Raw genomic sequence first — 16,490 nt, 5'->3', positions numbered from 1 at the left:
CAAACTATCCTGCCGATCGAGCTCGGCTTCTCTTTCTTCGTACATGCGCACTCGAGGTGAGTCATGAATTATGTCACAAGGCAAAACTGCCTCTGCGCCGTACACCATAAAGAATGGTGTGTATCCGGTGGTGCGATCACTACAACAGGAACCCCCCTTTAGCAACCTATTAATGCGTTGCCCAAGACGCATATAAGTGTTGCTAAGGTCTACACCAACGGATTAATATGTGTTGTCGTTGGTGACGTTGCTAGTGTCTACAACAACGTATATGCATCAGTTGGTAAACGGTGTGACTAAGCGTTGTAAGGTAACAACGAATATAGATAGAGCCCAACAACGATTGACAGGCGTTGGTGGATACCCTACAGGAATTGCCAATGCATTGTATGAACAATGCACGATACTATATATATGACCATCCAGAATTATTAGGTCAATGCCAATATTGCATAGAGGACGCAGTATAACAAACAGAAATGTCTCATATATTAAATCAACTTGGTTGCATTACAAGGATCTGGATACAAAGATTACAAGATGTGAAACTAGTACTAGTCCTCTGCTTGATCTTGCAACCAACGTCTCAGCCATTTTGAAACATAATGATCGAAACATTGACATTGAAAATGCCTGAATCATAATGATTGACACGTCGACACTGAAAATGACATTCTGAAACACAATGTGAAACTATCTAGTAGCACCCATATTCTTGACCTTGCAATCAACATCTGACCATGCATCATCGATTTATCTTGCAATATACACAAAGAAATGAGATAGGTTAATAGGGCAGTAAAATTGAAAAAGAGGAGCAACATAGAAAGGTTGAAGGCCAATGTGATAATTAATCTTGGTACATCGCAAGTAATTTTGACTTTTTTAGTAGTTGTATAAACTTACCAGATTTTGCTAATGTAATATCAATTCGAAATACAAAGAATTCATTACCAAGTTTAACACCGCCAAATTTACATTTATATTCTTGGTTGATATGTTGGGTCGTAGTAAGAGCAGCGCTCTTGTTTGGACTTGTCACGTTTCACTTTTGTAGCCGGACGTAGTCATTTTAGTTTACAGTAAAGTAACTCAGGTCATTCCATTATCAAGTTTCACCATGTTTATAGAAACAGAGTGTTTTATAGGAAGTGAGGGAATGTAAGGCAGGCATACAGGATTTGATGAATTATTTTACCTAATCTAGTGGCAAAGAGTCTTATCTCAGAGACGCAGTATGACCATTGTAACATGGAGAAAAGTGTTCTCTTGTAAAAAATAGGTAAAAGAACAGAAGCATGTGTGATAATAAAATATATTCAAGTAATGATATTACTAATCCAAAATTTCCATTCGAACTGGTGAAGAATTATTTACGCAATATAGAAGTAATATCAGAAAATACCTCCTAGCAAATCCAGCTTGGCAAGTAGTCTTTTAGGTTTTAGTGCCAACAACATTGACTTGGAACAATCAAGTTTCTGTAACCTGCTGATTTGGCATATGGATTTGTAATCTGTGTTCGGTTTTGTCCATAGAATCTATCGCAACAAAATAGCCAAACACATGCACATGAAAGAAACTTTAGCGTACTCTTTATTCTAGTCTGAAAGCTCTTACATTACCTTGTTTTCTATGGAAAAACTCTTATACGACCTGCTTCCACAACTATGACCTGCTACATGGCCGGAACAACCTAAACCTACTCTGACTTAGCATCTAAAACGACTTGGACTCGAGCACCCTTTTCCTAGACTAGTAAGGCACACCAACTCCAAGGCATACTAGTACATCGCGTACGCTGCTAGCTATGCAAAATCATTGAATCATATACGGACTACGACCCATCCATGAGCACACATGCTTACGACTTGCGATGGTGGAAAACTAACTAATCAGCCTAGCCTAGTTAGACTCAAATTTGGCTAGTTAAACTAGCATGGAATCCAACTAAACTACTCAACATTATACTAAAAAATTAGAAGACCAGAACATTCATGCAGACTAAGTTGTGCCACAGTATTAGTATATGCCAACATTTATTTAATAGGATTCACTTTCTTAGTTCACTTGTTTACTGAGAAAACGGAAACTTGGAACAGTTCCTGTATTCTCGTCTTTGTCACCATGGTTGCTGGATATCCAAACTATTGCCCCAATAGGTAGAGGAGAAGGCCATAAGTATTACAGAGAAGGTGAGATCCTAGTAACATCCAATAGTTTGGGATCAGTGAATTCGACGTACCTGACACACTCACACAATCGCCGCATCTGAACGCTTAGCCGTCTGGTTAACGGTTGTACGTATCTTCCCACCACCTTAGTGTGCCCTGCATGTCGGGGAAGCAGACTGCATAAGAGGAATACTTTTGATGTTTACGTTGATGAACCAAGTACATCTACATGCTCATTGTGTTAACAGTTTAAGGAGAATATATTACAAACAAGATAAGATGTGAGAGGCACCTGGCCAGGAGTTTGTGTGATAACCATCATGCATCATTCTATTGTTTGGAAACATATGTGGCTTCCCCCAAAACAGAAAATTAGTACAACAATTGAGAAGTACCTCTATTTCAAAAAATAAAAAAACTGGACTAAACTCTGTTGAGAGGTGAGATTTCGAGAATATATAGTAGTCATATACATACGACGAGAATATCAATGTTAGGATGTTCTTGTATCTCTCACCTTCAAATTTTATGAATCATTCAACAGTTTATATTGGATAACATGAGTGTAAGAACTATTGCCATCTGAGCTTTTGCATAAATTTGAGATTGTGATGTGCACATTTTTACTGAATAAGAACCTGAAAGAAACATTACTTTTTTTCAGGGGAAAACAAATATTACATCAATCAAAAAAATAAATAATACGCTAAAAAATTAAGTTTTCCTTACCAGCGAAAGGGCCCTCACCAATGATATATATAATTACAATGACTTAAATAACTCTTAAGGCGTATGTGTTGTAGATCGATCTGTTAAGAGATAAGATAAGCACACACATGTGGATGTTGACTATAGTAAAAAAACAGTTTCATAACTTGCGAGTGTAGAAGGAACGAAGTATTACAGAATAAAGACAAATATTGGGACAGACGGATGCAAGTGGACTTAGTTTTTTAGTATATTGTACACATGACGCCAAATAAATAACGATCCAAACTACTGAGAAGGGGATTATCCATTTGAAATAATTATGCTAGTATCATGGACCCATGATTGCACTGACATGTTGATTTTTGTAGCAATGTTCTTCAGAGACATACATGATGTCATATGCTATATCGCTCATATACTATTATCTCACTATGATCTGAACTAAGTTGATCTCTTTTCATTAGAAAAACGGTGTTGATCTAATTGAACAGGTCATGCTACATGCTACTAGTATGTAATGATCAATTTCACTTGAAAAAAAACAATTCCATCGATCCATCTATATAGGAATAGGAAAGTCTGACAGTAACGCATAATAGGGTATGCACATAGTAGATAGTACTCATCCAGAACTAGTACAGGTTGACCGTCAACACAGGGTAATCACATCTAATCAATAAACACCAGAACCAGATACGGACACCAGAGATGTAAGCAACAATTCAAATACCTGGCTAAGAAAATTGTTGAGAGAAATCACTCGCATCACAGTGTTGTCCACTCATACTCGACGGCGGCGCAGAAACCCTAGGCGGAGTACCATCAACGCCGGAGTCGAGGTAGAAGAAGCGGAGCGTCACCGTCAAGCTTGAGCCTGCAGCCGCGCGTGAGGAGATGCAGGTATACTGGGCCGACAAACCGGAGCCGCCGAAGCCGCGCCGGCGGCGCATGGCGACTAGGCTTGTTGCGGGGCCGCGTGCAGGGGTACGGAGGGTGGGTGGGGCAGGGGTCGGAGGAGAATATTGAGGGCGTAGGGAGCATTGGCGTTGGAGTGCGCTGGAGTTTCCCGGAATCGGCGGCGGCGGCGCTCTGGTGTGAGAAAGGGGAATCAGGGGATTGGCTTTTTTTACAGGCTCGGCTGTGAGTTCCCATTTTTTTGGATGTGTAATATTTGGAGAGAGGAGGCGCAGATAACGTGGATGTGAGTACTGGGAGGTTATCCCTTCGTGGGAGGTGGGTGGTTGAACCCAAACACAACACATACGCTGTCGTCGTTGCTAGACATGTGTTGGTGTACGTGGGTTTTTGTTGTAGTGGATTCGGCGTGGTCCGCAGCTCCCAGAGTACGGAGTCAATCTCCTCTACCTAGTGCGTGTTAGATTCCTTGAGGGAGCCACTCATGATAAGACCATTCGCACGTTCGACCTGGCCGTTAGTTTATGGGTGATAGACGGAAGCATAATCGAGCTTGATGCCCATGTTTTTGTACCAGAGTTTTACCTCGTCGGCTGTAAAGTTCATGCCGTTATCAGTGATGATGCGGTGGGGGCGCTGTAACGGTGTACAACCCCGGATATAAAGTCTATCACAGGTCCGGATTCGGCCGTCTTAACAGGCTTGGCTTCTATCCATTTGGTGAACTTATCCACCATGACCAGTAAGTATTTGTGCTTGTGGGTTCCGCCTTTAAGGGGTCCAACCATGTCAAGCCCCTAGACCGCGAAGGGCCAAGTGATGGGGATAGTTTGGAGGGCGGTGGGTGGCATATGGCTTTGGTTTGCAAAGAGCTGGCAACCGGTGCATCGTTGGACTAAGTCCTGAGCGTCTGCCCGGGCCATCGGCCAGTAAAAGCCTGTGCGGAAGGCCTTGCTCACAAGGGACCGAGCTGCAGCGTGATGACCGTTGAGTCCGGCATGAATTTCAGCCAGGAGGTTCCGCCCTTCCTCTTCGGAGATGCACCTTTGAAGGACTCTGATAGTGCTTTTCTTATAAAGCTTTCCCTCGTGGACTTTCTAGGCTTTGGATCGCCCCACTATGCAGCATGCCTCATTTTGGTCCTTGGGGAGTTCCTGCCTAATAAGGTAGGCGAGGAATGGTTCTGTCCACGGGGCGATGACGGCCATTATTACGTGGGCTGAAGGTCTTATTTTATTGACAGAGCCGCCGATTGTGTCAGAATGTTCGGTGTCGGGCAGTGCGGTTGGGTCCGGGCTGTGGTTGTGCGGCTCCCCTTCCCATACTACGGATGGCTTGAACAGCCTTTCCAAGAAAATGTTGGGGGGACTATATCGCGTTTTGCGCCGATGCGTGCCAGGACATCTGCCGCCTGATTATTTTCCCGGGCTATGTGGTGAAATTCAAGCCCTTCGAACCGAGCTGACATTTTCAGGACGGCGTTGTGGTAAGCTGCCATCTTTGGATCCTTGGCGTCGAAGTCTCCATTTATTTGGGATATTGCGAGGTTCGAGTCCCTGCGCACCTCTAGGCGTTGAATGCCCATGGATACTGCCATCCGGAGACCATGTAAAAGGGCCTCATATTCGGCTGCATTGTTGGAGTCTGTGTACATAATCTAGAGTACGTATTGAACTGTGTCTCCTGTGGGGGACGTCAAAACGACGCCAGCCCCCAGTCCAGCCAACATCTTGGAGCCGTCGAAAGGCATGATCCAATTTGAATATGTGCCGTACTCTTTAGGGAGTTTGGCCTCCGTCCATTCTGCGACGAAGTCGGCCAAGACTTGCGACTTGATGGCTCGCCATGGCTTATAAGTTATGTCGAACGGGAGGAGCTCAATGACCCATTTTGCAATCCGGCCCGTTGCGTCACGGTTATTTATAATATCATTAAGTGGTACTTCCGAGGCTACTGTGATTGAACACTCTTGACAGTAGTGTCGTAGCTTCCGGGATGCCATGAATACCGCGTACGCAATCTTTTGATAATGCGGGTACCGTGATTTGCAGGGAGTGAGGACAGTGGACACATAATAGACAGGCTTTTGAAGGGGGAATTTGTGTCCGTCTATTTCTCGTTCGACGATGTAACACCCTGGATGTAACTTTCCCTATTTGTACTCCAACTCTTGCCGTTTCCGGCGTTAAGTTATATTTATTTCTCGGGTTCGGGTCTTTTGTCTCCGTGTGTTGTTTTCTTTTTCATGCATCTCATATCATGTTATCATGTGCATTGCATTTGCATATGTGTTCATCTCATGCATTCGAGCATTTTCCCCGTTGTCCGTTTTGCATTCCGGCGCTTCGTTCTCCTCCGGTGGTCATTTCTAACTTTCTTTCGTGTGTGGGGATTAAACGTTTCCGGATTGGACCGATACTTGCCAAGCGGCCTTGGTTTACTACCGGTAGACCGCCTGTCAAGTTTCGTATCATTTGGACTTCGTTTGATACTCCAACGGTTAACCGAGGGACCGAAAAGGCCTCGTGTGTGTTGCAGCCCAACACCCCTCCAATTTGGCCCAAAACCCAGCAAACTCTGCTCCATGTCCTAGAGCGTTCGATCACGATCGCGTGGCCAAAAACCGCACCTCATTTGGACTCTCCTACCTCCACTTATGCCTATATATAGCCCCCCCGTTTTTCGGATCTCTCTCCCTCTCCGAAACCCTAGCAAAAAAAATAGGTCTCCGCGCCGCGCCGGACACGTCCGTGCCGGCCGGACAAATCGCCGCTGCCGCTCGCGACGAACCGGAGCGCCACGTGGCACCCGGCCGTCTCCTCCGACCGCGGCCCGCCTGGCCCGTCTCCGGCCCCCGCCTCCATCTCGCCCGGGCCGCCGCCTGCCTCAAGCCGCGCCGCCTCGCGCCCCTCTTCCCCGACTCCGGCAGCCGACGCCGCCACCCGCCTCTTGCCGGCGAGCTCCGTGGTGACCCGCTGCCCGCCTCCACGCCGGCGACCCCGGCCGCCATCGCCGCCCCAGACCCGCGCTCCTCCGCCGCCTCTCCCTCCTACTCCGGCTCTCCGGCGAGTCCCCGGAGCAGTCCGGCGAGCCCGAGCTCCTGCGGCGAACAGGGCTCTCCCCGGCGATCCTCGAACGACGTGCGATCCAGATCTGGATCGGGTTGCTACAGTAAACCCTAATTCGAGGTTGATTTTTTTGCCAAGTCCCAGGAATTTCACTCCATATGCTCCTGTTTGAGGCCCCGTAACTTTGCATCCGTAGCTCCGATTTGGGTATATAATATATCAAAATGTTCGTCTCGACGAGTACATCATTTCATTCCATTGCATCATTTTCATTTGATCTCATCTTGATGCCCGAAATGCTGTTAGAAGGAGGCTTCGTGAGTTAATTGTCAGATCTGCTAGTTCATCTTAGACTTTTGTCATTTTTGCCATGATTATTGTGTGCACGCTATGCCTGTGAGTCCTTCATATGTTTTGTTAAGGATTTTGTCTTCTTTACAGAGGTGCAACCCATGCATTTTTAGGATGTGTGTGGTGACTTGTGCAAGCTTGCAAAGTGAGGCACCCGGTAAATCTGTTTTCAGGGACTTAGTGGTTTTCACTAAGTCTGGGATTATTTAGTTCATGATGCCATATGTTCAGCTTGTTTCCTAGTGATCCGTGCCTCTTTTGAGGATGATCAGTAAAGGAGTTTTGTTAATCATGTTATTCTCTATCCATCCATGTCCTTGTTGGCAATTATGGAGCACCCTAGCTTGAGTCAATCGAGCTCTACTTTTGCTTCATGGTGAATCTGGGCAGATCGTCAACTTGTTTGCGATTTTGCCGGCGTTGTTGTAGTTGATCCGTGCATGCTATGCCATTGTTATTACCATGTATAGCTAGAATTTTATGCCTTATTAGTGGATGTATGCTTGCCTTGCCATGACTTGCACCATGGTGACTGCATCGAGCTCGTTTACATGCCTTCGTGAGTTATATTTCAGCATGTCTCAGTTTTCACTAAGTCTGAAAACTGATTGTGTTTTAGCTATGTTCGTGTGCCCGTTAGTGTATTTTATGATCCCTTTTGACCCCAGGTCACTTTGGGACTTTTGTTAAGCTTGTTGAGTAGCTCCATACCATGTTCTCAATTGTCTTAGTCAGGTCATGTATCATGTTGTTTTGCTGCTCCGAAGAGGGCATCGTGATCTAAAATTTCAGACAAGTGTTAATTTCACCAAGTCTGGAATTTGTTTTGCATTTGCGTTTTTGCCATGCTTGTTTGAACCTCATAATGGATGAATTGGCCGTGGTCCAGTGCTAGTCTTTTGTTAAGAATCTTGTGTGCATCCCTGCCATATATTTTGTTGTCATGTTTGGTGGCTGTAGTATGTTCATTGCATTGCATTTAGATGCCTACTTGCTGTAAATCGCAGACCGGTGTCATTTTTGAAACGCTTGCCATTTCCAAACCGTAACTCCGATTCCGATGATCTTTATATCGTTTTCAAGCGATTTCATCTCATATTTCCAGTGGCACCCTTGGAATTCCAAGTTGAGGCCAGGTTTATGCATTTCCTGTCATATCTTGCATTTTGCATCCCGCGTCGCATCCCGCATAGCATGTCATCATTTCATCCTATTGCTTGGTCTTGCACGTGGTTGATTGTATCCTTGTTGCTTGTTTGTCTTGTTGGGTAGAGCCAGGAGACGAGTTCGCTACCGAGGAGCCCGTTGAGTTTGCTTGTGAGGATCCAGTCAACTCTGACAACTATGCAGGCAAGATGATCATACCCTCGAAATCACTACTATCTTTGCTATGCTAATTTGCTCGCTCTTTTGCTATGCCAATGCTACGATGCCTACCATTTGCTTGTCAGCCTCCCAATTGCCATGTCAAACCTCTAACCCACCATGTCCTAGCAAACCGTTGATTGGCTATGTTACCGCTTTGCTCAGCCCCTCTTATAGCGTTGCTAGTTGCAGGTGAAGATTGGAGCCGTTCCTTGTTGGAACATCTTTTATTTACTTGTTGGGATATCATATTATTGTTATGTTATCTTAATGCATCTATATACTTGGTAAAGGGTGGAAGGCTCGGCCTCTCGCCTAGTGTTTTGTTCCACTCTTGCCGCCCTAGTTTCCGTCATATCGGTGTTATGTTCCCGGATTTTGCGTTCCTTACGCGGTTGGGTTATAATGGGAACCCCTTGATATTTCGCCTTCATTAAAGCTTGTCCAGCAATGCCCAACATTGGTCTTACCATTTGCCACCTAGCCTTTTTCTTTCCCTTGGGTTCTGCAGACTCAAGGGTCATCTTATTTTAGCCCCCCATGGGCCAGTTCTCCCTCTGAGTGTTGGTCCGAACTGAGCTGCCTGCGGGGCCACCTCGGGGAAACTTGAGGGTTGGTTTTACTCGTAGCTAGTCTCATCTGAGTGTGCCCTGAGAAAGAGATATGTGCAGCTCCTATCGGGATTTGTCGGCACATTCGGGCGGTGTTGCTGGTCTTGTTTTAACCTGTCGAAGTGTCTTGAGTTACCGAGATACCGAGTCTGATCGGAACGTCTTGGGAGGAGGTCTATTCCTTCGTTGACCGTGAGAGCTTGTCATGGGCTAAGTTGGGACTCCCCTGCAGGGATTGAACTTTCGAAAGCCGTGCCCGCGGTTATGGGCAGATGGGAATTTGTTAATATCCGGTTGTAGATAACTTGAACCTTAACTAATTAAAATGAATCAACTGAGTGGGTTGCCGTGATGGCCTCTTCTCGGCGGGGTCCGGGAAGTGGACACGGTGTTGGAGTTATGTTTGCGCAGGTTGTTCTCTAGTTCTTCGCTCGCGCTTTGCCTCCTCTTCTCGCCCTCTTTTGCGAATAAGTTAGCCACCATATATGCTAGTCGCTTGCTGCAGCTCCACTTATAAAAGCCTTACCCGTCCTATAAGCTTAAATAGTCTTGATCGCGAGGGTGCGAGATTGCTGAGTCCCCGTGGCTCACAGATACTATAACTCCAGATGCAGGTCCAGGTGATTCCACTCCAGGTGACGAGTACGAGCTCAAGTGGGAGTTCGACGAGGACTCTCAGCGTTACTACGTGTCTTTTCCTGATGATCAGTAGTGGTGCCTAGTTGGGGTTTGATTCAGGGCCTTGTCGCATGTTGGGTTTTCTTCTATTTTGGCGCTGTAGTCGGGCCATGAGTGTTTGTATGATGGATGTTATTTATGTACTCTGATGTGACGTGGCGAGTGTAAGACAACTATGTATCTCGCCCTTTTTATTATATATTACATGGGATGTTGTAATGATTGCCTGACTTGCGTCATTGCTTTCAATGTGGTTATGTCTCTAAGTCGGGCCTCGACACGTGGGAGCTATAGCCGCATCGAGGGCGTTACAGATGACGAGCACTGCGCTTACAACCTGATGTGTTGCTGCAATGTACAATAGCATTGGTTCGCCAATGTTTGGCGCGGCCAGGACTGGATTTGTTGCCAATATGGCTTTTATTTTGTCGATTCCGGCCGTGGCTGCATCCGTCCATTCAAAGTGTTCGGTGCGCCGAAGGAGGCGGTAAAGGGGTAGGGCCTTTTCTCCCAAGCGGGAGATAAAGCGGCTGAGAGCCGCCACGCATCCGGTTAACTTTTGTATTTGTTTGAGGTCCTTGGATATCCAGCTACGACAGAGCTCGGATCTTGGCTGGATTCGCTTCAATTCCTCTACCGGATACAATGAAGCCCAAGAGCTTTCCGGCTGGAACGCCGAAAACGCATTTATCCGGGTTGAGCTTGATGTCGTATGTTTGGAGGTTATCGAATGTGAGCCTCAAGTCGTCTACTAGAGATTTGACATGTCTTGTTTTGACGACCACATCATCTACATATGCCTCCACTGTTTTGCCGATCTGGTTTGCCAGACATGTCTGAATCATGCATTGATATGTTGCGCCGGCGTTTTTGAGCCCGAAGGGCTTTGTGTTGAAGCAGAATGGGCCGTATGGTGTGATGAATGCCATTGCGGCTTGGTCTGATTCTGCCATCTTGATTTGATGGTAGCCGGAATATGCGTCGAGGAAACACAATGAATCATGTCCTGCGGTAGCGTCGATAATTTGATCGATGCGGGGGAGGGGGAAGGGATCCTTTGGGCAAGCCTTGTTAAGGTATTTAAAATCAACGCACAGGCGTCAGGATTTGTCCTTCTTTGGTACCATCACCAGGTTTGCTAGCCAGTCCGGATGTTTTATATCTCTGATGAATCCGGCCTCCAACAGCTTTGCTAGCGCCTCTCCCATGGCCTGTCTCTTAGGTTCGGAAAAACGCCGACGAGCCTGTTTGACAGGTTTGAATCATGTTTGGATATTTAAGCTGTGCTCGACCAGCCTGCGTGGGATTCCTGGCATCTCTGAAGGGTGTCAGGCGAAAATGTCCCAGTTCTCTCGTAGGAACTCTCGCAGTGCGGCGTCTACGTCAGGGTTTAACTGTGCCCCGACGGAAGCTATTTTATTGGGGTCCGTTGGATGGACTTGGAATTTGACTATTTCGTCCGCCGGTTTAAAGGAGGTGGACTTGGATCTTTTGTCGAGTACCACATCGTCCCTATTCACCGTAGAGCGCAGCGCAGTCAATTCCTCAGCCGCTAGGGCTTCAGATATTGCCTCGAGGGCCAGTGCGGCTGTCTTGTTTTCGGCGCAGAGTGCTATGTCCGGATCACTAGCGAGAGTGATGATCCTGTTGGGCCCGGGCATCTTGAGCTTGATGTACCCGTAATGGGGTATTGCTTGGAAGATTGTAAACGCCTCCCGTCCTAGGAGAGCGTGATAACCGCTGCTGAACGGAGCCACATGGAACATGACCTCTTCGGACCTGTAATTATCCGGCATGCCAAACACCACATCTAGTGTGATTTTTCTTGTACAGCGCGCTTCCCGACTAGGGATTATTCCTCTAAAGGTTGTGTTGCTTCGCTCAATGTGGTTCCAGTCTATTTCCATTTTTTGAAGAGTTTCCTCATAAATGCAGTTCAATCCGCTGCCGCCGTCCATGAGTACCTTGGTAAGACGAAAGCCGTCCACTATTGGACTGAGGACCAATGCGGCTGGTGCTCGGGCTGTTCGGAATTTAGGTTCATCACTGGCGTTAAAGGTAATAGCCGTGTCACTCCATGGGTTTATTGTTGCTACTTGGTAGACTTCGGCAAGGCTGCGGAGTGTCCTTTTTCGCATATTATTTGATGCGAAAGTCTCGAAGACTGTTAATACCATATTGGTGTCTCTAACGTGGCTTTCTGTGGCCTTCGGAATTAGGAGATTTTCGCCAATTTTGGCCACCTGCCGGAGTATCCAACATGCTCTAAGGCTGTGAGTTGGTGTGGCGTCCTCTGTACTGTGAATTTTACAGGGTCCATTAAGCCATCCTTCCAATACGGTTCCATGCCCTGTAGAGGGTTTTTGCTTTTTGGTGTTTGACCCGGGTGTCTGGTGATGATGCACCCGTTTATTTCGGACTGGGTTTGTATTCAGGGCTGGATCGTCCCAAAATTTTATTTCGGTTTTCCAGGCGCTTTCCATCGCACAGTACTTTCATACGATGGACGCCAAGTCAGCGAAGCGTGTAATATCACGGTGACTTATGGCGTTGAGGATTCCCTTGTCCAAGCAATTACTGCAAAAGATTGAGATTGCGTCTTCCTCGCGGTAGTCCTTTATCCTGTTCATAACCAGGAGGAATCTGGCCCAGTAATGATGTACTGTTTCTTTGGGCTCTTGCCTAATTTGGGATAGATCGCTAATGTTCGGGTGGGTGGGTGGAATTAAATCCGAAGCTTCACCCCATCTAAGGCTCAGAGGCCGGGGAATTTCCAAACTCGAAAATTTGGATTCCTGGATGTTGTCCAATGAATCCAGTCCGTCGCCTGACTCTAAGTTCAGGTCTTGAGTGATATCCTCCCCTCCGCGGGTATCCGGCTTGGAGGGATCGGAAATCCGGACGTAGCTGGTCCTTAAGATAGATGAAGGGTCGCCGCACTGTCCCTCTACCACGGCAACGTGATGGGTGACTTGGGGAGAGTTAATCTCTCTCAGATCGGGTTTAAGCCCAATCTGGTCGTAATCCGTAGCGACTCCCAGGGCGGCAATGCAATCCAAGAGCTCGTTTATGGAGGAGAGCACCATTGGATCCAACTGCTCGGCGAGTTCCGAGCTGACATGAAGATTGTTTTCGATGGCTCAAGAGGTCATCATCGGCGTAGAAGCCGAACAGGCGGTCATAAGAAAACCACCTAGCCGGAGGGTTTGGCCGACAGCCAAAGCTCCCTTAGCAACGGTGCTGTCCTTAAAGACGGGGCGAGGCATCCTTCCTGATGGCGACGACACAGAGGAACTCTCAATGAAAGCACCAATGTCGGTGTCAAAACCGGCGGATCTCGGGTAGGGGGTCCCGAACTGTGCGTCTAGGCAGGATGGTACCAGGAAGCAAGGGACACAAAGTTTTACCCAGGTTCGGGCCCTCTCGATGGATGTAAAACCCTATGTCCTGCTTGATTAATATTGATGATATGGGTAGTACAAGAGTAGATCTACCACGAGATCAGAGAGGCTAAACCCTAGAAGCTAGCCTATGGTATGATTGTTGTTGTCTATGTTGTCCTACGGACTAAAACCCTCCGGTTTATATACACACCGGAGAGGGTTAGGGTTACACAAAGTCGGTTACAATGGTAGGAGATCTACATATCCGTATCTCCAAGCTTGCCTTCCATGCCAAGGAAAGTCCCTTCCGGACATGGGACGAAGTCTTCAATCTTGTATCTTCATAGTCCAGGAGTCCGGCTAAGCTTACAGGGATCTCCTTCCCATCGGGCCCCACAGGACCGACCTCGGCCATGTGGTTGGGATCAGCCTTTGTGTACCGCGTCTTCACCATGGCCCAGGCCTCCCTAGCGCCTTGACGGCAGGCCGAGATCTTCCACAACCGGAAGCGCCGTTGTGCTCCCTTTAGCTTCTCCGCAAGCTCTCCAAGACCTTCGGGCATGGAGATGGATGGCCACAGGGCCTGGGCGACGCCTTGCATCGCCTGCCAAACTCGATCGAGCAGTTGCGAGAGCGCGGGAAGAAGGTCACCCGTAGAACCGGGCATCTCCTCTGCAGGACGACCTGTTAGCACACCTACAGACATTGCTCTGTTAGTCGACTTCCCCGCCGAACTTTCTTTCAAAGGTTCGTTCTTCTCCCGCCTCGGTGCTGACAAAGGTGAGGCGGGAGAAGAACGATCTCCAAGATGCCAACACCAAGCTGGGCATCGAGCTAAAAGATGTTCGTGCCCAGCTATCAGACTCCGTGAAGGAGAATCAGCGGCTTCGGCACGGCATATTTAGTAAGTGCTTGAACGAACCTTTGAAAGAAAGTTCGGCGGGGAAGTCGACTAACAGAGCAATGTCTGTAGGTGTGCTGACAGGTCGTCCTGCAGAGGAGATGCCCGTTTCTACGGGTGACCTTCTTCCCGAGCTCTCGCAACTGCTCGATCGAGTTCGGCAGGAGATGCAAGGCGTCGCCCAGACCCTATGGCCATCCATCTCCATGCCCGAAGGTCTTGGAGAGCTTGCGGAGAAGCTAAAGGGAGCACGGCGGCGCTTCCGGTTGTGGAAGATCTCGGCCTGCCGTCAAGGCGCTAGGGAGGCCTGGGCCATGGTGAAGACGCGGTACACAAAGGCTGACCCCAACCACATGGCCGAGGTCGGTCCTGTGGGGCCCGATGGGAAGGAGATCCCTGTAAGCTTAGCATATGGCCAAGTAATATACACGAAGTCTTCAATCTTGTATCTTCAATCTTGTGTAACCCTAACCCTCTCCGATGTCTATATAAACCGGAGGGTTTTAGTCCGTAGGACAACATAGACAACAAAAATCATACCATAGGCTAGCTTCTAGGGTTTAGCCTCTCTGATCTCGTGGTAGATCTACTCTTGTACTACCCATATCATCAATATTAATCAAGCAGGACGTAGGGTTTTAGCTCCATCGAGAGGGCCTGTACCTGGGTAAAACTTCGTGTCCCTTGCCACCTGTTACCATCCGGCCTAGACGCACAGTTTGGGACCCTCTACCCGAGATCCGCCGGTTTTGACACCGACACCCGTCGTTGACACGGGAGGATCCGGCGGATGAGCATGACCTGGACTACATTGACGAGTTTGAGCTTCTTGCTCACCATGTTTTGGATACATGTTTGGAGTTCGGTCAGCTCTCCCGAACTACCCCAAGACAGGCTCTTCTCTTGCCAGGAGGTGAGCTGCGTGGGGATGCCAGATCAGAACTCGGGGGCCGCTGCCCATTCGGGGTCACGCGGCTCGGTGATATAGAACCACCCCGATTACTACCCCTTTATGGTCTCCACGAAGGAGCCCTCGAGCCATGTGACGTTGGGCATCTTGCCCACCATGGCGCCTCGGCACTCCGCATGGCGGACGCTCACTACCTTCGGCTTGACATTGAAGGTCTTTACCGATAAGCCGAAGTGGGGCTTGATGCGGAGGAAGGCCTCACACACGACGATAAACGCCGAGATGTTGAGGATGAAGTTCGGGGCCAGGTCGTGGAAATCCAGGCCGTAGTAGAACATGAGCCCCCGGACGAATGGGTGGAGAGGGAATCCCAGTCCGCGGAGGAAATGGGTAAGGAACACTACCCTCTCGTGGGGCCTGGGGGTGGGGATGAGCCGCCCCTCATCTGGGAGCCGGTGCGCGATGTCGTCGGGCAGGTATCCGGCTCTCCTCAGCTTCTTGATGTGTCCCTCCGTGATGGAGGAGACCATCCACCTGCCTCCCGCTCCGGACATGGTTGGAGAGGGTTGAGGTGGGAAGTGCGGACTTGCGCGCTGGAGCTCGACTGTGCGAAAATGGATGAGCAAAGGAGGAAGAAGGCGTGGATGAAAAGGTGAATCCTTATCCCTTTATATGGGAGGACGAAACTATGCGTCCCCACTAGCCTGGTAAAACTCGTTTATCCCCCAAGCACCGTAATCGATGGTGCGGTTGGGTTACCCACGCCCGTATTGATGAGAATCCCGTAATAAGGGGGACACGATCTCTGCTTTGACAAGACGTGTCAAAAAACTGCCTCGTGTTATCTGCGGGGCTAGTTAAAGGAAACGGTTCGAATAATCACCGGGCCATGGCATAATGTCGTGTTGCCAAACCAAGTCAGCAAATTAGATTTGTGGAAATATTATTCTCTGTACAGTGGTATGTGGAACTTATTTTGCAGGGTCGGACACTATCCTTGTATTCAAATTCTTCCGAGGTGTATTCGGAGGAGGAACCCGCCTTGCAATGCCGAAGACAACACTGCACGCCGGACTCGTCGTCATTGAAGCCTGGTTCAGGGGCTACTGAGGGAGTCCTGGATTAGGGGGTCTCCGGACAGCCGGACTATATCCTTTGGCCGGACTGTTGGACTATGAAGATATAAGATTGAAGACTTCGTCTCGTGTCCTGATGGGACTCTACTTGGCGTGGAAGGCAAGCTAGGCAATACGGATATGTATATCTCCTCCTTTGTAACTGACATTGTGTAACCCTAGCCCTTTCCGGTGTCTATATAAACCGGAGGGTTTTAGTCCGTAGGACAACATACAATCATACCATAGGCTAGCTTCTAGGATTTAGCCTCTCTGATCTCGTGGTAGATCTACTCTTGTACTACCCA

General features: G+C 48.1%; 1 long non-coding RNA gene across 4 annotated transcripts; it reads right to left on the bottom strand.

Annotated features, from left to right (window-relative positions):
- Positions 1 to 467: 467 nt before the first annotated feature.
- On the bottom strand, positions 468 to 4,112 carry LOC147974203 (uncharacterized). Of its 4 annotated transcripts, XR_015603142.1 has the most exons (4): positions 3,616 to 4,107; positions 2,904 to 2,983; positions 2,692 to 2,812; positions 468 to 2,527 (listed from the first exon to the last, which is right to left on the bottom strand). It is a non-coding gene; the product is annotated as an uncharacterized LOC147974203 (long non-coding RNA). The 4 variants fall into 4 exon arrangements; XR_015603140.1 differs by having other exon boundaries at positions 468 to 2,812; positions 3,616 to 4,105; XR_015603141.1 differs by having other exon boundaries at positions 468 to 757; positions 1,406 to 2,983; positions 3,616 to 4,103.
- Positions 4,113 to 16,490: the final 12,378 nt, after the last annotated feature.

This window comes from Triticum urartu, chromosome 5A (genome assembly GCF_056163025.1).
Source record: "Triticum urartu cultivar PI428250 chromosome 5A, HENAU_Tu73, whole genome shotgun sequence".
NCBI classification, from domain to species: domain Eukaryota; kingdom Viridiplantae; phylum Streptophyta; class Magnoliopsida; order Poales; family Poaceae; genus Triticum; species Triticum urartu.
Note: the sequence above shows the minus strand (reverse complement) of the source record. Positions and strands in the feature narration are given on the sequence as shown.